The sequence below is a fragment of the Hevea brasiliensis genome, chromosome 7 (assembly GCF_030052815.1).
Source record: "Hevea brasiliensis isolate MT/VB/25A 57/8 chromosome 7, ASM3005281v1, whole genome shotgun sequence".
Lineage (NCBI taxonomy): Eukaryota > Viridiplantae > Streptophyta > Magnoliopsida > Malpighiales > Euphorbiaceae > Hevea > Hevea brasiliensis.
In genome coordinates, this window is record NC_079499.1 from 42,867,418 (window position 1) to 42,888,864 (window position 21,447).

Consider the following 21,447-nt stretch of genomic DNA (forward strand, 5'->3'; position numbering starts at 1 on the left):
AGACCATTCAAATTCTTGGCGTTGTCAGTGACGATTTCATTGGGGAGGCCGTGCCGGCAGATGATATTATTTCTGAGGAATTTGAGAAATGTATTTTGTGTAATGTGGGCATATGATGTCGCTTCGACCCATTTAGAAAAATAATCGATAGCTAACAGGATAAATCTATGCCCATTGGATGCCTTAGGGTTGATGGGACCAATCACATCGATGCCCCACATTGCGAAAGGCCATGGTGAAACGAGGTTGAACAATTGGTGAGGCGAAACATTTATCGGATCCTCGTAGATTTGACACTTATGGCACTTTCGGAAATACTCGATGCAGTCCTTTTCCATGGTAGTCCAAAAATTACCCCCGTCTCATGATTTGCTTAGCCACCATATGCCCATTGGCATGGGTTGCACAGTTTCCCTCATGAATCTCGAAAAGGATTCTCTTCGCCTCTTTTGCATCTACACATCTCAACAATTCGCCGTTGGAGCTCCATTTGTATAGGGTTTCTCCACTGGGGAAGTATCCCAATGCTAATCTCCAAATCATCCTCTTTTCTTTTTTGCTCACCCCTGAGGGGAATTCTCTGGTTTTGATGTAAAGCAAGATGTCATGGTACCAAGGTTTACCATCAGGTTCTTCTTCGATCATGAAGTAGTAAGCCGGCTCACTCCTTGCTTTAATCTTTAATACCTGAGTCGTCTGCCCTTCTTCCATTTGAGCCATAACAGCCAGGTTGGCTAAGGCATCTGCAAATTGATTTTTGTCTCGACTAAGGTGAGTGAAAGAGATTTCTTCGAACTTCTTAATCAACTCCAGTAAGTAATTCTGATATGGGATTAGCTTCAGATCCTTAGTTTGCCATTCTCCCTTGACTTGATAAATGATCAGGGCTGAGTCTCCATATACCCTCCAACTTCCTGACCTTCATTTCGATGGCAGCCTGTAGACCCATCACACAAGCTTCGTATTCTGCAACGTTGTTAGTGCAGTCAAATTTCAACTTGATAGCTATCAGGAAGTGTTTTCCATCCGGGGATACCAATACAGCTTCGATTCCATTATCGGACAAATTGACAACTCCGTCGAAATACATTTCCCATACATCAGCTGGCTCTTCTTCTCCGCAGTCCACTTCGTTAACATGCTCATCAGGGAACTCAAAATCTAGAGCTTTATAATCCTGGGTAGGGTTTTCTGCTAGGAGATCGGTGATCACACTACCTTTGACTGCTTTCCGGGTCATATAGACAATGTCATATTGGGAGAGTATGACCTGCCATTTGGCTATCCTTCCTGGCACGAATGGGCTTTCAAATACATACTTAATAGGATCCATCTTGGAGATGAGCCATGTCTTGTGATTTAACATGTAGTGTTTGAGGTGATTTGTTGTCCAGGCTAACGCGCAGCAAGTTTTCTCTAGGAAAGAGTACCTTAACTCACAATCATTGAACTTTTTGCTCAGGTAATAAATAGCCCTTTCCTTTCGGCCGGTATCATCATGTTGCCCCAAAACACATCCCATTGAGCTTTGTTGGACTGCCAAATACAGAATCAGCGGCCTTCCTACCTCCAGTGAAACCAATACTGGTAGGTTGGATAGGTACTGCTTGATTTTCTTTAAAGCCTCTTGACAAACTAAATCCCATTGAGTGGTGTTGTTCTTTCGAAGTAGTCTAAAAATAGGCTCAGCTTTAGCGGTGAGATTGGAAATAAACCTTGATATGTAGTTTAACTTCCCCAAGAAACTGCGCACCTCTCTTTCTGTTTTTGGGGATGGCATCTCTTGAATGGCTCAAACTTTGTCCGGATCAACTTCTATTCCCTTCTCGCTCACTATGAATCCCAATAATTTCCCAGATTTAGCTCTGAATATGCATTTTGCAGGGTTCAGTTTCAGCTGATATTTCCTGAGTCTCTCGAATACTTTCCTCATCACCTGCACATGGCTCTCTTCTCCCCTGGATTTGATGATCATATCATCCACGTACACCTCCACTTCTTTATGCATCATATCGTGGAATAATGTGACTATAGCGCGTTGGTAGGTGGCTCCAGCATTCTTTAACCCGAAAGGCATGACCCGATAACAAAATACCCCCCATTGAGTGATACAAGTAGTTTTCTCCTTGTCTTCCTCATCCATTGGGATTTGATTGTATCCCGATGCCCCATCGATACATGAACACCTGCCAAATCCCGCAGCATTGTCTACTAACACATTAATGTGGGGGAGAGGGAAATCATCTTTCAAGCTCGCTTTATTAAGATCCCTGTAATCAACGCACACCCTGACTCTCCCATCCTTCTTCATTATCGGGACAACGTTAGCTATCCATTGGGGATATTTGACTACTTCCAGGAACCCAGCATCATACTATTTCTTGACCTCATCCCTAACTTTGAGCAGTGTGTTAGGATTCATTCTTCTTAATTTCTACTTTACCGGGATTGTCCCCGGAATTAGGGGAATTTTGTGTGTCACTATATGAGGGTCCAAACCAATCATATCATCATAGCTCCAGGAAAACACGTTTAGGAATTCTTTGAGCAAACTGATCATATCTTCTAATTCTTCACTCTCCACAACCTTAAGTTCCCTTTTCACTTCTTCCGTGCCTAAGTTTACGGTGCACGTTTCGTCTCCACAAGGCACTAGGGAAGGTTCATCTCTTTCATCCCTTTCCTCTGTGAGTTCCACCTCATAATCATTTGAAGTAATGGCAGTTACGAGGATTTCAAAATTAACCAGAGGAATTTCAGAGTCTATTGAATTATTAGGTGTTAACTGATGAATGGTCCTGAATGAACGAAAATGGATTATATTATAAGGATGGAATTCAAAAGGAAAGAAAGAGAATTGGATATAAAATGCGCTATTAATTCATTAACATTTATGACATAAGAAAAGGGTCCATTTACAATATTACACTTGCCACCATGGACAAAATGATCAAGTGTAGATAACTAGAAGTACTTTACTCAAAATTAAGTACAGGGATGTCCTCTGCTGTCCAGTTGTCTAGTTCTTGCCCTTCTGCTATTGGCGAGACCAGAGCCTTATACAAGGAATCCAAGTGGATGACATCAATGGATAGTTCATCGGGTGATTCTTCAACCTCTGCCGGATTTTCAATGACCGGTTTAGTCAATACCTCCGTGATTCTCGGGACTACTTTCATTCTCCCAAGTTTCTGGTCAAATCTTTGATCCCGAAGTCTGTTCCTCATCCAGAATCGCCCATCCATGAGGGCGTCCTCCTCATAACCCAAACCGCAATGGCCTACCTTCTGGATAGCCGATATAGGTTCAATAATCCCTTGCAATGTGGCGCCTAACCCTTTGCCCTCTTCATACCCATTCTTTGACATCACCTTGGCTACCATAGGCATAGCCTCTTCATTTCTTGAGATGGTTTCTTGTAATTCGAGGGCCTGGAAGGAGCTTTCCAACGACTCCTCAGCAGCTTCCACATAAGGAAGTGATTGTGGCTTGGTAACCAATATGGCTTCTTCCCCTCTTACAGTGATGATTTTGCCATCCATAATATATTTAATCTTCTGGTGCAAAGTGGAAGGAACGGCATTTGCTGAATGGATCCAGGGCCTTCCCAGCAACATAGTGCATGCGGCTCAATGTTCATCACCTGGAACGTGACGTTGAAAGTGCATGCACCAATTTGGAGTGGCAAGTCGATGTCCCCCAGCACCTCTCTCCTTGTACCGTCAAAGGCTCTTACCACCATAGCACTCTGACGTATATTTGAACGGTCAATCGGCAGCCTAGCCAAGGTGGCATTTGGCAGTACATTGAGTGCGGATCAATTGTTAATAAGGACCTTGGCAACTATACTACCTTTACATTTCACTGTCACATGGAGGGCTTTAGTGTGTGCTAAGCCTGCAGGGTCTATCTCTTCTTCAGAAAAAGTGACAAAACTGGATGCCTGAATTTGTCCCACTATCTTCTCAAACTGCCCCAATGTGATATCGGGGTTCACAAAGGCCTGATCCAGAATTTTCTGTAGGGCTTGACGATGTACCTCTGAGCTCAGAATCAGCGATAACAGTGAAATTTGAAAAGGTGTCTTTATCAACTGTTCCACCACATCATACTCACTTTGCTTCATTATTTGAAGCAGCAGCTCCTCTTCCTCTCTTGGTCCGGTAGGTTCTACTTCCTCCGTTTTCTCAACCTCCTCTTCTGTACTCTTCTGTGACTCTCCCATTTTTACTTTCCCTCTCTTCTTTTCTTTTTCTTCATACCCGTAACATCTCCCACTTCGAGTTATAAACTCGATTTCTTGCTCAGGTGGGGAGGATTTTGTGGCAGTGATGGGCTGAGGATTAGCTTAGGGAGTAGTACTGCTGGTAGATCCGGCATAAGTCATCTTAAAATGCTCATGAGGAGTAAAGCACAGTTTTGGAGGTGCTGAAGGTGAAGCAAGATTAGGAACCGATGTACTGCTTGACGCTCCTTGGGTGAAAACTTGAAAGTTGTAATTCCAAGGTATGGCATGGGTATTTTTGACAGGGAGCTGAGGCGGGGTTCAGATGATTGTCACTGGAGGTGAGGATACTGAGGGTGAGAAAGTGATTCTGTGATTAGGGGTGGAGGCGTTTTGGCCGAGTCGGGCTGTATTTACTCCTTCCTCCGTTTTGGATCTTGCCTGGCATCTCAAAACTTTGAAGGACAATAAGTTCTGGACCTCTTACTTAAATTCTTCACAATTTTGCAGCTCATGACCAGCTGCTCCTCCATGATAGGGGCATCCCGTTTCAATCTCAGGTTCTGGGGCTTGAGGGTGGAGGTAACCTTCCCTTATTGCCATTCTAAAAATTTCCTCAAAGTGAGGAATCAGCTCATCTACCTCTGGTGCCGACCCCTCTCCGTCTGACTGTATCATGTTTACACCATTACCCGTATTATGATTGGGCAACGGGTTTGAGGTAACATTGGGGAGGGAACCATTTCCCTCAATCTTCAACCACCCATTCCTGATTAAAGCATGTACTCTCCCTCAGAGTGCCCCACAGTTATCGGTTGAATGCCCTTGTGCCCCTCCATGATACTCACAACGGGCAGTGGTATCATACCACCTGGGGTATGGTGGCTGAATTGGGTCAAGGGGAACCGATACTATCTGGTTTATACCGATGAGGTATGGGTATATTTCGCTGAGTGGGAGAGAAAGGGGTGGATCAGGGTTTCTTAGTGGTCTCGGGTTGTTTTGAGGTGGTCTAGGTTGAGCAGGAGGAGGAGGTGGTCTGGGCTGGTAGTTTGTTGGGGCCAGATACTGTGGGCGTGGGTGACGATAATTTGGAAAAGGGGGAGGAATGTTGGCAATTGTTTGGCCATGAAGGGGAAGATATGGCCAGTAGTTATTTTGAGGAAGCGGGGAGTAATTGTTCTGCCGGGTGATGGAATGCACATCCCCCTCATTTTTCTTGCCAAAAATGGCAGTCTTCTTCGCAGGGTTCTCAGCCAACTCCTGCAGTCGCCCCATCCTTAAGTTGGCCTCTATTCTCTCACCAGCTTGGATGATGTCTGAGAAGCTGTTGGAGGTATTTCCAATCATCAGATTGAAATAAGGAGCCTTCAATGTCTCGATGAACAGGGAGCATAGTTCATTGTCGGTCACCGGAGGATATACTTCTGCAGCCTTTTCTCTCCATCTCTGGGCATATTCCTTGAAGCTTTCCCTGTCTTTTTGCACCAGGTTTTGGAGGTCTCTCCTCATTTGGGCTACATCGCAGTTAAATTTATACTGCTTCAGGAAAGCATAAGCCAAATCCTTCCAGGAGCGCAGTTTGCTCCTGTCCAACTGTATGCACCATTTCAGGGCTGCCCCGGAGAGACTCTCATGAAAGAAGTGGACGAGAAGTCTGTCATCTTCTGTCAAGGCAGACATTTTGGCAATGTAGGTTGCCAAGTGAATGCGGGGGTCTGAGTTCCCGGTGTACTTGTCGAAGTCCGGGATTTTAAACTTGGGCGGCACCACCATGTCTAGCACCAATCTCAGTGACGCCACGTCGACTGAACCATACATGTTTAGCCCCTCTATTGCTCTTAATCTCTCCTCTAGAGCAGACAGCTTCTCATTTTCCCTGGTCTTATTTTCTCCTCTTACTACATGAAATGCTCCCCCAGTTGGGAGATGAGGGGTGGAGTGAACTGGAGGAATTAGTATTGAAGGGTATGGGTTGGCATTTGAGATGGCTGGGTAACGGGAGAAAGGTAGGTCATTATTTATGGTAGCCAAATTGACAGTGATTGTCGAATCCGGGATAGGTGACTGAAAGGTGAAAGAGGTTGAAGCCTGATGAGGATCAATTGTTGTAGGTGGTGGGGGAGGTAGTGGTAAGTTAGGTTCTGAAGCAGGTTTATTTTGGGACATCTCCCTCATTAGTCTCATGAGCTCCGAGACTTGGTTTTTCAATTCGGAAACCTGTCCTTATAGGTTCTGGACTTGTTCCTAGTCTTCCATTATCTTCTTTGTTCGTGATCTTGTTAAGTACACTCGTTTGGGTTGAACTGTGTGCCTGGTCAGACTTGCTTTATTTGATGCAATGTTGATTTTTTGTAGGGAAGTAAAAAAAGTTTTTAATGAATTTTGAATTTCGTAAAAAAAAAATAAAGGTCCTGGTTCGGACAAAGGATACAGTGGCATTTGGGAGCCAAAATGAAATCTGCAGAAGGATGATTGCATCAATTTTATCATGGCATCGTTCGATAGTCTGACTGTGAATGACTGGATTGAATGCGCATCTATGATACCTGTCCATATGGCACATCCAATTTTTCACATAACCCTAGCGAGGGGGTTCCTACGGGAGTTATACTATTCATTCACAATTTTGCTAAACAATGGCCCAAAAATTATTCTATTAACTGAATAATTCGTACACAGCATTCTTTACATTGGCCTAGGCTCAGGGAGGTTCTTTATAATGTAATGACATTTTCTGAGATACTCATATAACCTTTCTTCTTGTCTACCAGGGTTGAACACTTTCAGAGCATACTTGGATTCAGGTAGGAGTTCTTGTTTTCCCCGTGCTATCATTCTCTCCAGCTGGTCAACATTCTCTTTCAGCTCCTGATAGAGAGCAGCTTGTCTTTCTTTTTCCTTCCTTTCTTTAGCACATTCTTTCAGAATATCGTTGATAAGCAGTGCTTGTTCCTTCAGTTCAAGCTTCTTCTTTTTGCTTTCTTGTTTATACTCTTCCATGAGTATCTCCTGATATTTCATTTTCTCCTGAAGCTTGCTATTCTGTACTTCTGCTTCTTTTATTACAGCTTAGAGAGAGCTTTTTTCCTTTTCCCACCGTATCTCTTGCTCTTCGAACCCCATCTTTTCGGTCCTTGTCTCTTCCCTGAGCCTTCTTACTTTTCGCTTGAGGATCTGCTGTTGGTCCTCCAACTGTCTTATTTGTTCTTGCGGTTGCGAGTTTTCGGTGTTTGCCTTTTGTAGGGAGTTGGCTAAACGATCACCATCTTCTTTTGAAAGGACGTTTCGGCGAGGGTTGCTGCCTTCGAATTTTGATGGATCTGCAGTCAAGTGGTCTTGATCCCTGTCAGCCCTCCATTTAAGATAATCGCCTATGGCACTTGGGCCTTTAGGCGACCTCTCCATCAGAGTGATGTTTTCCCAAGATCTGCGAGCTATTTTCAACCCTTCCTCTTCCTTGAGCTCATGGTAGAAATGACCTTGGTGGTATTCTTCAATGTTGATTCTGAACTGTGTTGAGCCAAACTGTCTCATTACTAATGTCGGAGTGTAACTTGTGTATCCAAATACCCAATTAGGGATCTTGATTGATTACCCCGCACGACCAAAATGGATTGACCCGATGTCCACAATTTCTCCAACAAGAGTCATGGTCATGAAGCTCAAAATCCATTCTTGCCACTGCGGCTTATCCTTTGGGCTGATTACTAATCTGGTCATCTTCTCGATGAGAGGCTGGTCAAGATACCATGTTAACCCCTTTGTCTCCACAGGACACATATGATTGATGATCCAGAGGTGCAACAATTGAGAACAGCACTTAATGGATCCCTTGCCTTGTTGTCTGCAGTAAGTAAAGGTTAAGAAAGTCTCGGCAAGATTTAGCGATACTGGATTGACCTTCTATTTCTCTACTACCCAGAACATCTCCGCAATGTTGCAGCTTATAATTCCCGAAGGTCCAGGGAACAAGATCAGGCCGTAGATCCCTAAAGCGAGCGTCAATGAAGCTTGATCCCACTGTTCATCTTGGATGTATTGATCCAACCACTTCTTGAGATAAGTCCAATACCATCCATGCGTGTTCCCTTTGACAGTTTCCCTCGCCTTTGCTTCTTCCGGGGGAATCCCCATCATATGTCCGAACCGTTTCCAGGTCTGCCTATGCTCGAGGTGTAGATAAATCCGATTCTGTGCTGCATAAGGGATTTCTAGCAATGCTTTATATTCTTCTATAGTGGGAGCAGTATCGATGTCGTTGAAAGAGAACACCCCATACTTAGGATTCCAAACTGGCAACATGGCCTTTAATGCCGGGACTTAAACTTTAACTCATATCAAGGTTGCAATCCTCCCATATCTCTTCTCAAATTGTGCTTTGACCTGATCGGGAAATGACTTCCAACCATTGGCCAGACCCTCGAGACTGTTCGTTCTGACTTCAATTTTGCTCAGGTCCAATGGAGGTAATGAGCTAGTATCGCTTTGTGGAGGCACTGGACTATGAGGCAGTTCGGGCCATGGTTTAGCATTCTGTTCTGATTTAAGAACTTCTTCTACCGACTGACTCAAGGATGCCATATTAAAAATGATGCTTATCCTTTTACAGACCTTATTTTGGCGATGCCTGCAGGAAAGACTTGTTAGCAGGATAAATTCAGGTAATCTTGAATTATACTATTGGCAGAGTGATACCTACACATTTATCAAAGTAGGAAAGTGTGTAGATTTTCTTAACAGTATGATTCAAGATTACCCTAAAAAATAAAAACTAAATAAAACACAAGCAGAATAGGGTAAGAGTAAGTATGCCCCTTTTGTCCTAAAATAAGGAGAGTCCTAGTACTGGCTAGGTGCTACCTAATTGGATAGTTATATCTTATAAGGTAGCTTGCTACGGCTTCCAACTATCGTGACAGTTTAGCTCAAGGTCTAATCTTCTAAAAGTCACAGGTTCCCAATTTGCCCCTACTGTCGACACCATATTTTGGCCGATCCCCAGAATCAATAAATTTCGAAACTGATCCTAAGTCTCCTTTTGCCAGCCTATTACATTTCCGATCTCTCTTTACCGAACAACCACACTTCCGATCTCCCCTCAAAAGGAATTTAATTAATACCAAGTCTCCAGGTCATTTAAAGCCTCAGCGATCTCTCAAACCAATTCTCGAGTCCCCTGATCATTTAATTATATTTTCGATCTTTCTTGTCAAATAAGATTGAACCAACATTAGGCTTTCGTACCACCAGTCTGATTTCCAGTCCCTCATTAAAAAAATTTTGAGAATGATAAAGGTTTCGACTCGGTTTAAAGATGATCCCGATCTTAAGTGTCCAAAGCCAAATTTCTAATTTTAATTAAGTCCCGTTTCGTAACTGATCTCATGCATATTGTGTTTTCCGATCTCCTGTACTTAGATTAATAATCACTTTCAGCTGTCATTCTAATATGTTCAAACAATCAAGTGCTTACACAATTTAGAAACTTTCCGATCACAATCAATCATTGAACAAAAGGGGAAATTTCATTTCATTTCAAAATTTATACAAGTCATTCGGCTAGGGGATCACCCCCAGCCTGAACTACATGTTGTTCATTTTCTCTCTCACCTTCAGCCTCCTCTATGCTATCCTCACCTTCGTCCTCGGGAGCCAGGTTGGCCATCCAGGAGAAGTCCTCCTCGGGATAACGCTTCTTCAGCTCGGCCAGGAGATCTCTGTGAGCATTCACATAAGCGTCAGCCAGTCCGGTCACCATTTCTTCTTCTTTTGCCTTGAGCTCCACAGCAAGATGAGCGACTTGAGCTGCTTCATTAGCTCAGAGCGCCTGAACTTCCCCGAGAACACGATCTCGCTCGGCCAGAAAATGAGCTTGCTCGGCCAGCTTGTCCTCATAGAACTTCATTCGTCCCTCAATTTGAGATATGTAGTCCTGAGCGGACGAAAGTTGGGATAGGAGAGAAGACACTTCATGACCCATCTTCTCGACCTCCATACCCAGGCGGTGAGCCTTCTCCCGAACAATGTGCTGGTTCACCAAGCACTCCACGTTCAAGCTCATAGACCGGGTCAGGATGTCATCAAGGTTGTCTGAGGACAGCCTGTCCCGATCTTCCCGAAGACAGATGGAAGCCCCCAAGACCTTCCGATTCTTCTCCAGGGAATGGATTAGAACTTGAGCGCCGCAGGAAAGAGGCCTCACAGTAATTTGGGAAGGGCCCCCTTCCGCACTTGGAGCGGCTGGCGGAGGTGGAGGTGGCTCTTCTTGGTGAGGAGTTCGGACCACTTCTATGATCAGCGGTCTGGAAGGTTGAGACGAGCCTTCCTGTATTTCCCCGGGTTCATGACCAGGTGTTTGAAGCAGCTCGGAGCGCTTCATCTCCCGTACCTTCCGGGAGATCTCTCTCTTCCGCTTCCGGCTCTCCTTAGAGGGTTCGCCGCTTGCCATACCTGCACAAAGAAGAGGTCAGTGAGATCGCTAAGGTCCAAAGATCTGAGATATAGAAAATACCGATGCCGAAATCAGAGAGCTGAAGCCCGCAATCTTGACCGGTGACTAGCTGCATAGTCCAATGGTGTAGCTCGGTCGTCACGGCATCCAAACAAGAGAACTTCTCTCTGGACTCCTATTCCTTCAACTCCATCACCATTGCACCCTCTTCCCTATTTAGGGCGATGTGCTTCGTAAGCAAAGGACTCGATGCACCACCATGGGGAAGCCTCAAAGTCGCTCGTAATTTTGCTCCTCAGGATAAATAAACGGTTCTTCCAATTCTTCAGGGAGGAAGGCAGATCGGTAAAAAGCCCACAATGGGGTTTCGCCTGGAAGAACCAATACTCGTCGTCCTTGCGATGAGTTAGCCGGTGCAGTTCAGCGAACACCTTAGCCGTGGGTCGGAGCCCTTTGGCTCGGCATAGGCCTTCGAAAGCTACCAAGATCCGCCACGAGTTCAGGTGAACTTGAGCGATGCACACTTGGTGATATTTCAAAACTTCCTTGAAGAAGTCGTCCAAAGGGAACCGCAGACCGGCCTTTAATTGTTCTTCGTAGACCACGATCATATCGTTCTCCTCGAAGAAGTGATCGGCGTGAAGATCGCCGTGACACTTAATCAATTCGTAGGAATCAGGCCGGATGTTGTACTCCTAGCTGAACGACTGCAGGTCGATTTCTTGCAAGATTGATGCCAGCTCGTCCATGAGAAGATTTTCCCTCCCCGAAGAAGGCACATGCCTTGATGGTGCTGGTTGTCCCCGAGCTGGAACGGAGACCCTAGGAAGTTCAGGCTGCGCGCTTGGTCCGACCACCTCTACCTCATCGGACGACCACGAGAACTGAATGGAAGGGGGGCTTACTGCTCTCTGACCCTCGGCACCGCTCATTTTCAAAGGAAACAGAAAATTTAAACTAAAAGAAAGATCAAAACCCTTACCGGAGCTTGATCGGTGTCGGAGGAACTTGAGAAAATGAGAGAATTTAGAAGTTGTTTGAGAGAGACTGAAAATGACATAAAGGAGCAACTGGCTAACCCCACCCCTATTTATACTCGTCCGAGCATTTAATGCTCATGATGTTCCAAGTAGTGCATCGGATAGCGGGACTTGCCAGCTGTTCTGACACGTCTCACGAATATTCCGGAGATTCCATAAAGAGATCGATTAACTGTAGAGTGGCAGATTAAGGTGTTTTGAATTACGGATCGGATAAGTGTCATTCAAATTAAGAGTCAGATCGGATAAATACTTCAGGGATCGGAAAATAATCAATGCAATAATAATAAAACAACAGTTGTCAAAATAAATTTTATTTCCAAAAAGATCTGATTACATCGTTTGGGCGATCTCGGGAGATCGGATTACATTAAAGGTCTAATCACATCATTTGGGCTATCTCTAAAGATCGGACTACATTAAAGGTCTGATTAAATCATAAGAGCGATCTTTAAAGATCGGTAGAAGGGAGACCGGCATGAAAGATCGGAAGAGAGGAACCCGGTATGAGAGATCGAAAAAGGGTCACGTTGAAAAGACCAGAAAAGAGGGGAGGTCGAAAGACAAAGAGAATAAGACAGCTCCTGCCAATTATCGTCATAATCAGAGCCGAGGTAGTTAAAGCGTTGCAGGAGAAATCTCAACCGCACGCCCCAGAATCGCCCGCATTACTGACATGCGCTAGAGTACGTCAGGACAGCGCTGTACATCCTAATCTCCACCGTTGATCTTACTTGTAAGGACGAGCTCGGAGCCCTCGGATCGAAGAAGAAAATGACAAGATCAGCGCCTTTCACTCCTAGCCCTCGGATCGCCCCGGATAAGAGAATTTGGGACCGTCAGATTAGAAGAAGAAAATGACAAATATTCTGAAGGAAATCTCAGCCGTCCGTTCTGATCCTCTTTAATTCCTGAGCCTCAGATCATGTCCTTCGAAATCTTGACCCTCCATCTCCCTCAAAATAGATCTTGACCCTTTAGGGGAAGCACTCAGTTTCTATAAATACCTGCATAAAAACTGTTCAAGGGACGAGCAAAAAAGGAGAAATAGTTACTATAGCGGAAGAATTCTGAAATTTAATTTAGTTCGTTACTCTGCTGTTTTCAAGCTTTTGATAAGGAAAAACTTTTGAAACCAGTTTTCTCAAGTGTTTTCTTGCAAAAGGGATTCTTGAAATATTGGAACTCTCCATTTTCATTTCGTTCATCATCCTGTGACGCTCTTACTTTTAGTTCTTTGTTATCCTTATTTCCATTCTCATTCTCCAAGCTCAACTCCATTCAACGTGGTTGTTTAAGCCTGACTGCAGTTTAGCTAAGCATCCTTCGTTTCTAGGCGAGCTTCAGCCTTCAGGAAAAACAGTCTGCGCTCCTATTACGTTCTGCGATTAGTTCAGTAGGTTCGGCTCCTTACAGGTGAGTGTTTATATCTCCGTTTCACTAAAAGCTCTCTTTATTTTACACATTCCCTTTACTTTAATGTTTGTAATCTTCGCCAAATTTATATGGTGTAATGAAGGTTATTCCCGAAGTTTACTATCTTTGTCAACTGGTCCATTCTTTTTATTAAGCTTTGCTACTTCTAAATGCGAGAGTCCTCTTCTCAAGTAGCGTATAAATAGTTCGATAAAATGTAGGTAGCCGTGTCTTAAGTGTTTCTAGAAAATAGAAAGCCTGAATAATACGTCAAGAAAATAATAGGGTTGAATCACTCGGCTAATGTAGAAGGTGATTCAGTATGACGTCATAAAGCAGAATGAAACTAAATTTCAGATAAATAAACAGAACGGATTAGGCATAAAAAGGTACTAGTAAGGTAATTACATAGGAGATTGGTAAAATTTAGTCTGACATCCTTTGCCTGGTCACAAGGTACCAACCAGTTAAAAGAAGCCTTATTCCGACCCTTGGCATTTATGGATGCCGAAAGTCTTAGTCTCAGGTTCTTATGATGCATAGCTGTAATTAAACCTCGAGAGATCGGAAAAGTCCTTATCCGGTCCCCATTTAAAAGTTTAATAGAGGTCGGAGGAGAGTTCTTATCCGATTCTCATGCTTAGAATTTTAATATATATTTAAAAAGGAGATCGGAGGAGAGTTCTTATCCGATTCTCAAGCTTAAAATTTTAATAAATATTTAAAAGGAGATCGGAGGAGAGTTCTTATCCGATTCTCATGCTTAAAATTAAAAAAAATATATATTTAAAAAGGAGATCGGAGGAGAGTTCTTATCCGATTCTCATGCTTAAAATTTTAAAAAATATTTAAAAGAAGATCGGAGGAGAGTTCTTATCCAATTCTCAAGCTTAAAAATTTTAATAAATATTAAAAAAAAAGAGATCGGAGGAGAGTTCTTATCCGATTCTCAAGCTTAAAATTTTAATAAATATTAAAAAAAGAGAGATCGGAGGAGAGTTCTTATCCGATTCTCAACCTAAAATTAAAAAATATTTAAAGGAGATCGGAGGAGGGTTCTTATCCGATCCCCAAATTAAATTTTAACAAATACGTAAAATGATTCCCCCTGAAATAAAATAAATACGCAATAGCAACTCACTAAGGTTGTCTCATTTACTTATGTATCTGGGTAATCCGGATTAGTAAAAAGTCAAATATTCCTTTTATCAAAAGGATTAACATTTCCAGTCAAACCCTCCTAACTACGAAGAACGTAAAGTTAAATCTGCTTACCCTCGTTGAGGGACGAGGTGGGGTGCCTAACACCTTCCCCGCGTGCCATCGACCCAACCTAGAATCTCTGTTTTTGAAGTGGTTTTATTTTAACTTACTTTTGCAAATGGTTTTCTTTAATTTCCCCTAAAATTAAAGTGGCGACTCCTCACTTTTCCCACTTCGGTGAGTGTCCGTCCAGGCAACTGCAAAACACCTTGCGACAGCTTGGCGACTCCACTGGGGATATTTGACTACTTCCAAGAACCCCAGTCTAGAGGTCCAAAAGTAGATTTAATTTTGCGATCAAATCATAGTTAGGTGGGCTCACTCCTCAAGATTCTGTATGTTAATTATTGTTATTCTTGCTAACCATTTTGCTTGTCTTGCTTGTTTTACTTTCCACAGCGCTCTTCATTTAAAAGAAAAAAGGGAAAAAATAAAAATCCCCCTGAATTGGGAAGAGGTGAAGGTGTCCCTTCACACACTGAACACTCACACGATGTCCTCACACACTTCAGCCCTATACCCGGGCTTTCTTACCCTTTTAGGAAAGTAGGAGGGAGTCATGTAGCGGTACCCATGGGTTTTACCTCGTTAGTATCCGTTAAGGCTTCTGCTCAAATTGAAACTCGTTCTATTCACTGTGATACCCATGGAATTTTCCCAACAGTAACATGGGGGATAGAATGGGGCTCTACTGTTTGCAGTGGGGGCAATTTGGGAACCTGTGGCTCTTAGAAAATTAGACCTTGAGCTAAACTATCATGATAGCTGGAAGCCGTAGCAAGCTACCTTGTAAGATAGAACTGCCCGATTAGGTAGCACCCAGTAGGTATTAGGACTTTCCTTTACTTTAGGACAAAAGTGGCATACTTACTCTTACCCTATTCTGTTTATTTTATTTTGTTCTTATTTTTAAGGGTAATCTTGAATCATACTGTTAAGAGAACCTACACATTTTACTACTTTGATAAATGTGCAGGTGTCACTCTGCTAACAGTATAATTCAAGATTACCTGAATTTATTCCGCTAACCAGTTTTTTTCTGCAGGCATCACCAAAATAAGGACTGTAAAAGGATAAGCATCATTTTTAACATGGCATCCTTGAGTTAGTCGGCTGAAGAAGTTCTTAAATCAGAACAGAATGCTAAACCATGGCCCGAATCGTCTCATAGACCAGTGCCCTCACAAAGGGATATTAGCTCATTACCTCCATTAGACCTGAACAAGATTGAAGTCAGGATGAACAGTCTCAAGGGTCTGGCCGATGGTTGGAAGTCGTTTCCCGATCAGGTCAAAGCACAATTTGAGAAGAAATATGGGAGGATTGCAACCTTGATGCGAGTTAAGATTCAGATCCCGGCACTAAAGGCCATCTTGTCAGTTTGGAACCCTAAGTTTGGAGTGTTCTCTTTCAATGACATCGATTCTACTCCCACTATGGAAGAATATCAAGCATTGCTAGAAATCCTTCATGCGGCGTAGAGTCAGATTTACCTACACCTCAAACATAGGCAGACCTGGAAACGGCTCGCACATATGCTAGGAATCCCACCGGAAGAAGCAAAGGTGAGAGAAACCGTAAAAGGAAACACGCATGGATGGTATTGGACTTACCTCAAGAAAGGGTTGGATCAATGCATCCAAGATCAACAGTGGGATCAAGCTTCATTGGTGTTCGCTTTAGCAATTTATGGCTTAATCTTGTTCCCTGGACCTTCTGAAATCATAACCTATGGTGTTGTGGAAATGTTCTGGGCAGTAGAGAAATAGAAAGTCAATCCAGTACCAGCAATACTTGCCGAGACTTTCTTAACCCTCACTTACTGCAGACAGCAAGGCAAGGGGTTCATTAAATGTTGTTCTCAGTTGTTGCATCTCTGGGTCATTAGTCATATGTGTCATGTGGAGATGAAGGGATTAACTTGGTATCTTGACCAACCTCTCATCGAGAAAATGACCCGATTGGTAATCAGCCCGAAGGATGAGCCACAGTGGCAAGAACAGATTTTAAGCTTCAATAGCCATGACTACTGCTGGAGGAAGTTGTGGACGTCAGGTCAATCCATTTTGGTCGGTACGGGGGGTAATCAATCGGTATCCCTAATCGGAATAACTGGATACACAAGTTACACTCCGGCATTAGTAATGAGACAGTTTGGCTCAACACAATTCAGAATCAACATTGAAGAATACCACCAAGGTCATTTTTACCATGAGCTCAAGGAAGAGGAGGGGTTGAAAATAGCTCGCAAATCTTGGGAAAACATCACTCTAATGGAGAGGTCGCCCAAAAGTCCGAGTGCCACAGGCGATTATCTTAAATGGAGGGCTGACAGGGACCAAGAACACTTAACTATAGAATTCGAAGGCAGCAAACCTCACCGAAACATCCTATTAGAAGAAGCTAATAATCACTTGACTGACTCACTACAGAAGGCAAACACCGAAAACTCGCAACTGCAAGAACAAATAAAGCAGTTAGAGGACCAACAGCAGAACCTTAAAAGAAAAGTGAAAAGACTCAGGGAAGAGGCAAGAACTGAAAAGATATGGTTCGAAGAGCAAGAAGCGCGGTGGGAAAAAGAAAAAAGCTCTCTTCAAGCTCTGGTAAAAGAAGTAGAAGTGCAGAATAATAAGCTTTAGGAAAAAATGAAATACCAAGAGATACTCGTAGAAGAGTATAAACAAGAAAACAAAAAGAAGAAGCTCGAATTGAAGGAACAGGCATTACTCATCAATGACATTCTGAAAGAATGTGCTAAGGAAAGGAAGGAGAAAGAAAGACAAGCTGCTCTCTATCAGGAACTGAAAGAGAATGTTGGCCAGCTGGAGAGAACAATAGCACAGGGAAAACAAGAACTCCTTCCTGAATCCGAGTATGCTCTGAAAGCATTCGACCCTGCCAAACAAGAAGAAAGGTTATACGAGTATCTCAGAAAATGTCATCTCATTATAAAGAGCCTCCCTGAGCCTAGGCCGATGTAAAGAATGCTGTGTATAAATATTCGGTTAATGGAAAACTTTTTGGGCCATTGTTTAGCAAAGTTGTGAATGAATAGTATAACTCCCGTAGGAACCCCCTCGCTAGGGTTATGTGAAAAATTGGATATGCCATATGAACAGGTATCATAAACGCGCATTCAATCCAGTCATTCACAGTCAGACTATCGGATGATGCCATGATAAAATTGATGCAACCATCCTTCTGCAGATTTCATTTTGGCTTCCAAATGCCACCGTATCCTTCGTCCGAACCAGGACCTTTAGTTTTTTTACGAAATTCAAAATTCACTAAAAGTTTTTTATTTATCTCCTTACAGAAAATCAAACATTGCTTCAAACAAGGCAAGTCTGACCAAGCACACGGTTCAACCCAAGCGAGTGTACTTAACAAGATCTCGAACAAAGAAGATAATGGAAGATCAGGAACAAGTACAGAACTTACAAGGGCAAGTATCCTAGTTGAAAGACTAGGTCTCAGAACTCATAAAGCTAATGAGGGAGATGTCCCAAAATAAATCAGCTTCAGAACCTAACCTACCACTACCTCCTCCACCACCCACGACAATGGATCATCATCAGGCTTCAACCTCCTTTACCTTTCAGTCACCTATCCCAGACCCGACAGTCACTGTCAACCCAGCTACCATAAATAATGACCTACCTTTCTCCCATTACTCAGTCGTCTCAAATGCTGACCCGTATCCTTCAATAGTGATCCCTCTGGTTCACTCCACCCCTCATTTCCCAGCTGGGGGAGTATCTTTTGCAGCAACAGAAAATAAGACCAGGGAAAATGAAAAACTATCTGCTCTGGAAGAAAGATTGAGAGCAATAGAGGGGCTGAACATGTATGGTTCAGTCGATGTGGCTTCACTTAGATTGGTGCCAGATGTGGTGGTGCCACCCAAATTCAAGGTCCCGGATTTCGATAAGTATACTGGAACTCAGATCCCCGCATCCACCTGGCAACCTACATTGCCAAAATATCTGCCTTGACAGAAGATAACAGACTTCTCATCCACTTCTTTCACGAGAGCCTCTCTGGAGCAGCCCTGAGATGGTGCATACAGTTGGACAGGAGCAAACTGCGCTCCTGGAAGGATTTAGCAGATGCTTTCTTAAAGCAGTACAAGTTCAACTGCGACATGGCCCCCACAAGGAGAGATCTCCAGAACTTGGTACAAAGGGGCAGGGAAAGCTTTAAAGAATATGCCCAAAGATGGAGGGAAAAGGCTGCGGAAGTATATCCTCCAGTAACCGACAATGAACTCTGCTCCCTGTTCATCGAAACATTGAAGGCTCCTTACTTCAACTTGATGATTGGGAATACCTCCAACAGCTTCTCAGATATCATCCAAGCAGGTGAGAGAATTGAGGCCAATTTAAGAATGGGGCGACTACAGGAGTTAGCCGAGAATCCTGCGAAGAAAACTGCCAGTTTTGGCAAAAAGAAGGAGGGTGATGTGCATTCCGTCACCCGGCAAAATAATTACTCCTCACCTCCCCAAAGTAACTACCAACCATATCCCCCTGGTGGCCAAACCATTGCCAACATTCCACCCCCTTTCCTAAATTATCCACACACACACCCACAATACCCACCACCTGCAAATTATCAACCTGGACCTCCTCCTCTACCTACTCAACCCAGACCACCTCAAAATAACCCCAGACCACCAAGGAATCCTGATTCACCCCTTCCCCTCCCACTCAGTGAAATATACTGATACCTCGTCGGTATAAACCAAATAGTACCAGTTCCCCTAAACCCAATTCAGCCACCGTACCCCAGGTGGTATGATGCCACCGCCCGTTGTGAATATCATGGAGGGGCATAAGGGCATTCAACTGACAACTGCGGGGCACTCAGAGGGAGAGTGCATGCTTTAATCCGGAATGGGTGGTTAAAGATTGAGGGAAATGGTTCCCTCCCCAATGTTACCTCAAACCCGTTACCCAATCATAATGCGGGCAATGGAGTAAATATGATAGAGTCGGACGGGGAGAGGTCGATACCAGAAGTAGACGAGTTGATTCCTCACTTTGAGGAGATTTTTGCCATGGCAATGAGGGAAGGTTACCTCTGCCCTCAGGTATCAAGATCAGAAAAGGGTACGGGATGCCCTTACCATGGAGGGGCAGCTAATCATGAGCTGCGAGACTGTGAGGGATTCTGGCAAGAGGTCCAGAACTTACTGTCCCTCCAAATTTTAAGATGCCAAAGGAGATCGAAAGTGGAGGGCGAAGTAAACACTGCCAGGTTTGGCCAGAATACCTCAACCAAACCCAGAATCACCTTCTCACCCCCAGTGGCCTCACCACCAGTAACAATTATCCGAACCCCGCCTCAGCTCCCTGTCACCAATACCCATGCCATACCTTGGAATTATAACTTCCAAGTTTTCACCCAAGGAGCATCAAGCAGTACGTCGGCTCCTAATCTTGCTACACCTTCGGCACCTCCAAAATCATGCTTCACTCCCCATGAGCACTTTAGAATGACTTATGTCGGACCTACCAGCAGTACTACTCCCCAAACCAATCCTCAACCGTTATCACTACAAAATCCTCCCCACCTGAGCAAGAAGTCGAGTTTATAACGCGAAGTGGGAGATGTTACGGGTCTGATGAAAAAGAAAAGAAGAAGGGGAAAGTAAAAAATGGGAGAATTATAACAGAGTACAGAAGATGAGAAAATGGGGGAAGTGGAGCTCACCAAGCCTAAAGAAGAGGAGGAGCTGTTGCTCCAAATAATGAAGTAGAGTGAGTATGATGTGGTGGAACAGTTGAGAAAGACACCTGCCCGAATTTCACTGTTATCACTGATTTTGAGCTCTGAGGTGCACCATCAAGCCTTGCAGAAAATCCTGGATCAGGCCTTTGTAAACCCCGATATCACACCGGGGCAGTTTGAGAAAATAGTGGGACAAATCCAGGCATCCAGTTTTGTTACCTTTCTGAAGAAGAGATAGATCTCGCAGGCTTGGCACACACCAAAGCCCTCCATGTGACAGTGAAATGCAAAGGTAGCATAGTGGCCAAGGTCCTTATTGATAATGGATCAGCACTCAACGTACTACCTAGTGCTACCTTGGCTAGACTGCCAGTTGACCAATCAAATATACGTCAGAGTGCTATGGTGGTAAGAGCCTTTGACGGTACAAGAAGAGAAGTGTTGGGAGACATCAACTTGCCACTCCAAATTGGCGCATGCACCTTCAATGTCACATTCCAAGTGATGAACATTGAACCGGCCTACACTATGGTATTGGGGAGGCCGTGGATCCATTCCACGAATGCCGTTCCTTCAACTTTGCATCAGAAGATAAAGTACATCATGGACGGCAAAATCATCACGGTGAGAGTGTAACACCCCAAAGTTCGGTAGTGCGTTCTACTGCTCCAGTGACCAGTGCTGCCCGGACAGCTAGGATGCCTAGAACCGTACTTCAATATGAGTGAGGAGACATAAAATAATGAAATACAAGAAAAGAAAATACAAGAAAAACAAAGGAAAAATCATAGCAAAGAAATGTAACCAAGTTAAGTGAGCCGAAAACCCTAGCGATGGGTGACCGCACCGGGAAGTCACGGCGTGGACCGTTGACTAGCCCTGGACTGCGGGGAACCCTGGAAAACATTTTTAGGACATAAATAGAACCTTATTGAAGAATTAATCTCATTAGAAAGATTAAAGAAAAATTAAATAAATAGTACAAAGAAAAGTGAGAAATCGAAAAACAGACAAAACCCGGTAATACCGAAAAATCGGGAACGTAACCCGAACAGGGGCATTATGGTCATTTGACACCCCGAATTGTCTTTTGACCTAAATGTCCATTAAAAATAAATAGTATTACACTTAGAAAATAAAATGAAAAATTAAATTGGTGGTACCTAAAATAAATAGTGGAAATTAAGGGTTTAATGTGGAATTAAGGGAAATTAAGTTTATTAAATGATTAAATGGTGTGAGTGGACCACTAAGAATTATAAAATGGGTTAAATATAATCATAAGTGGGCAGATTCCTCCCACTAAAACATCA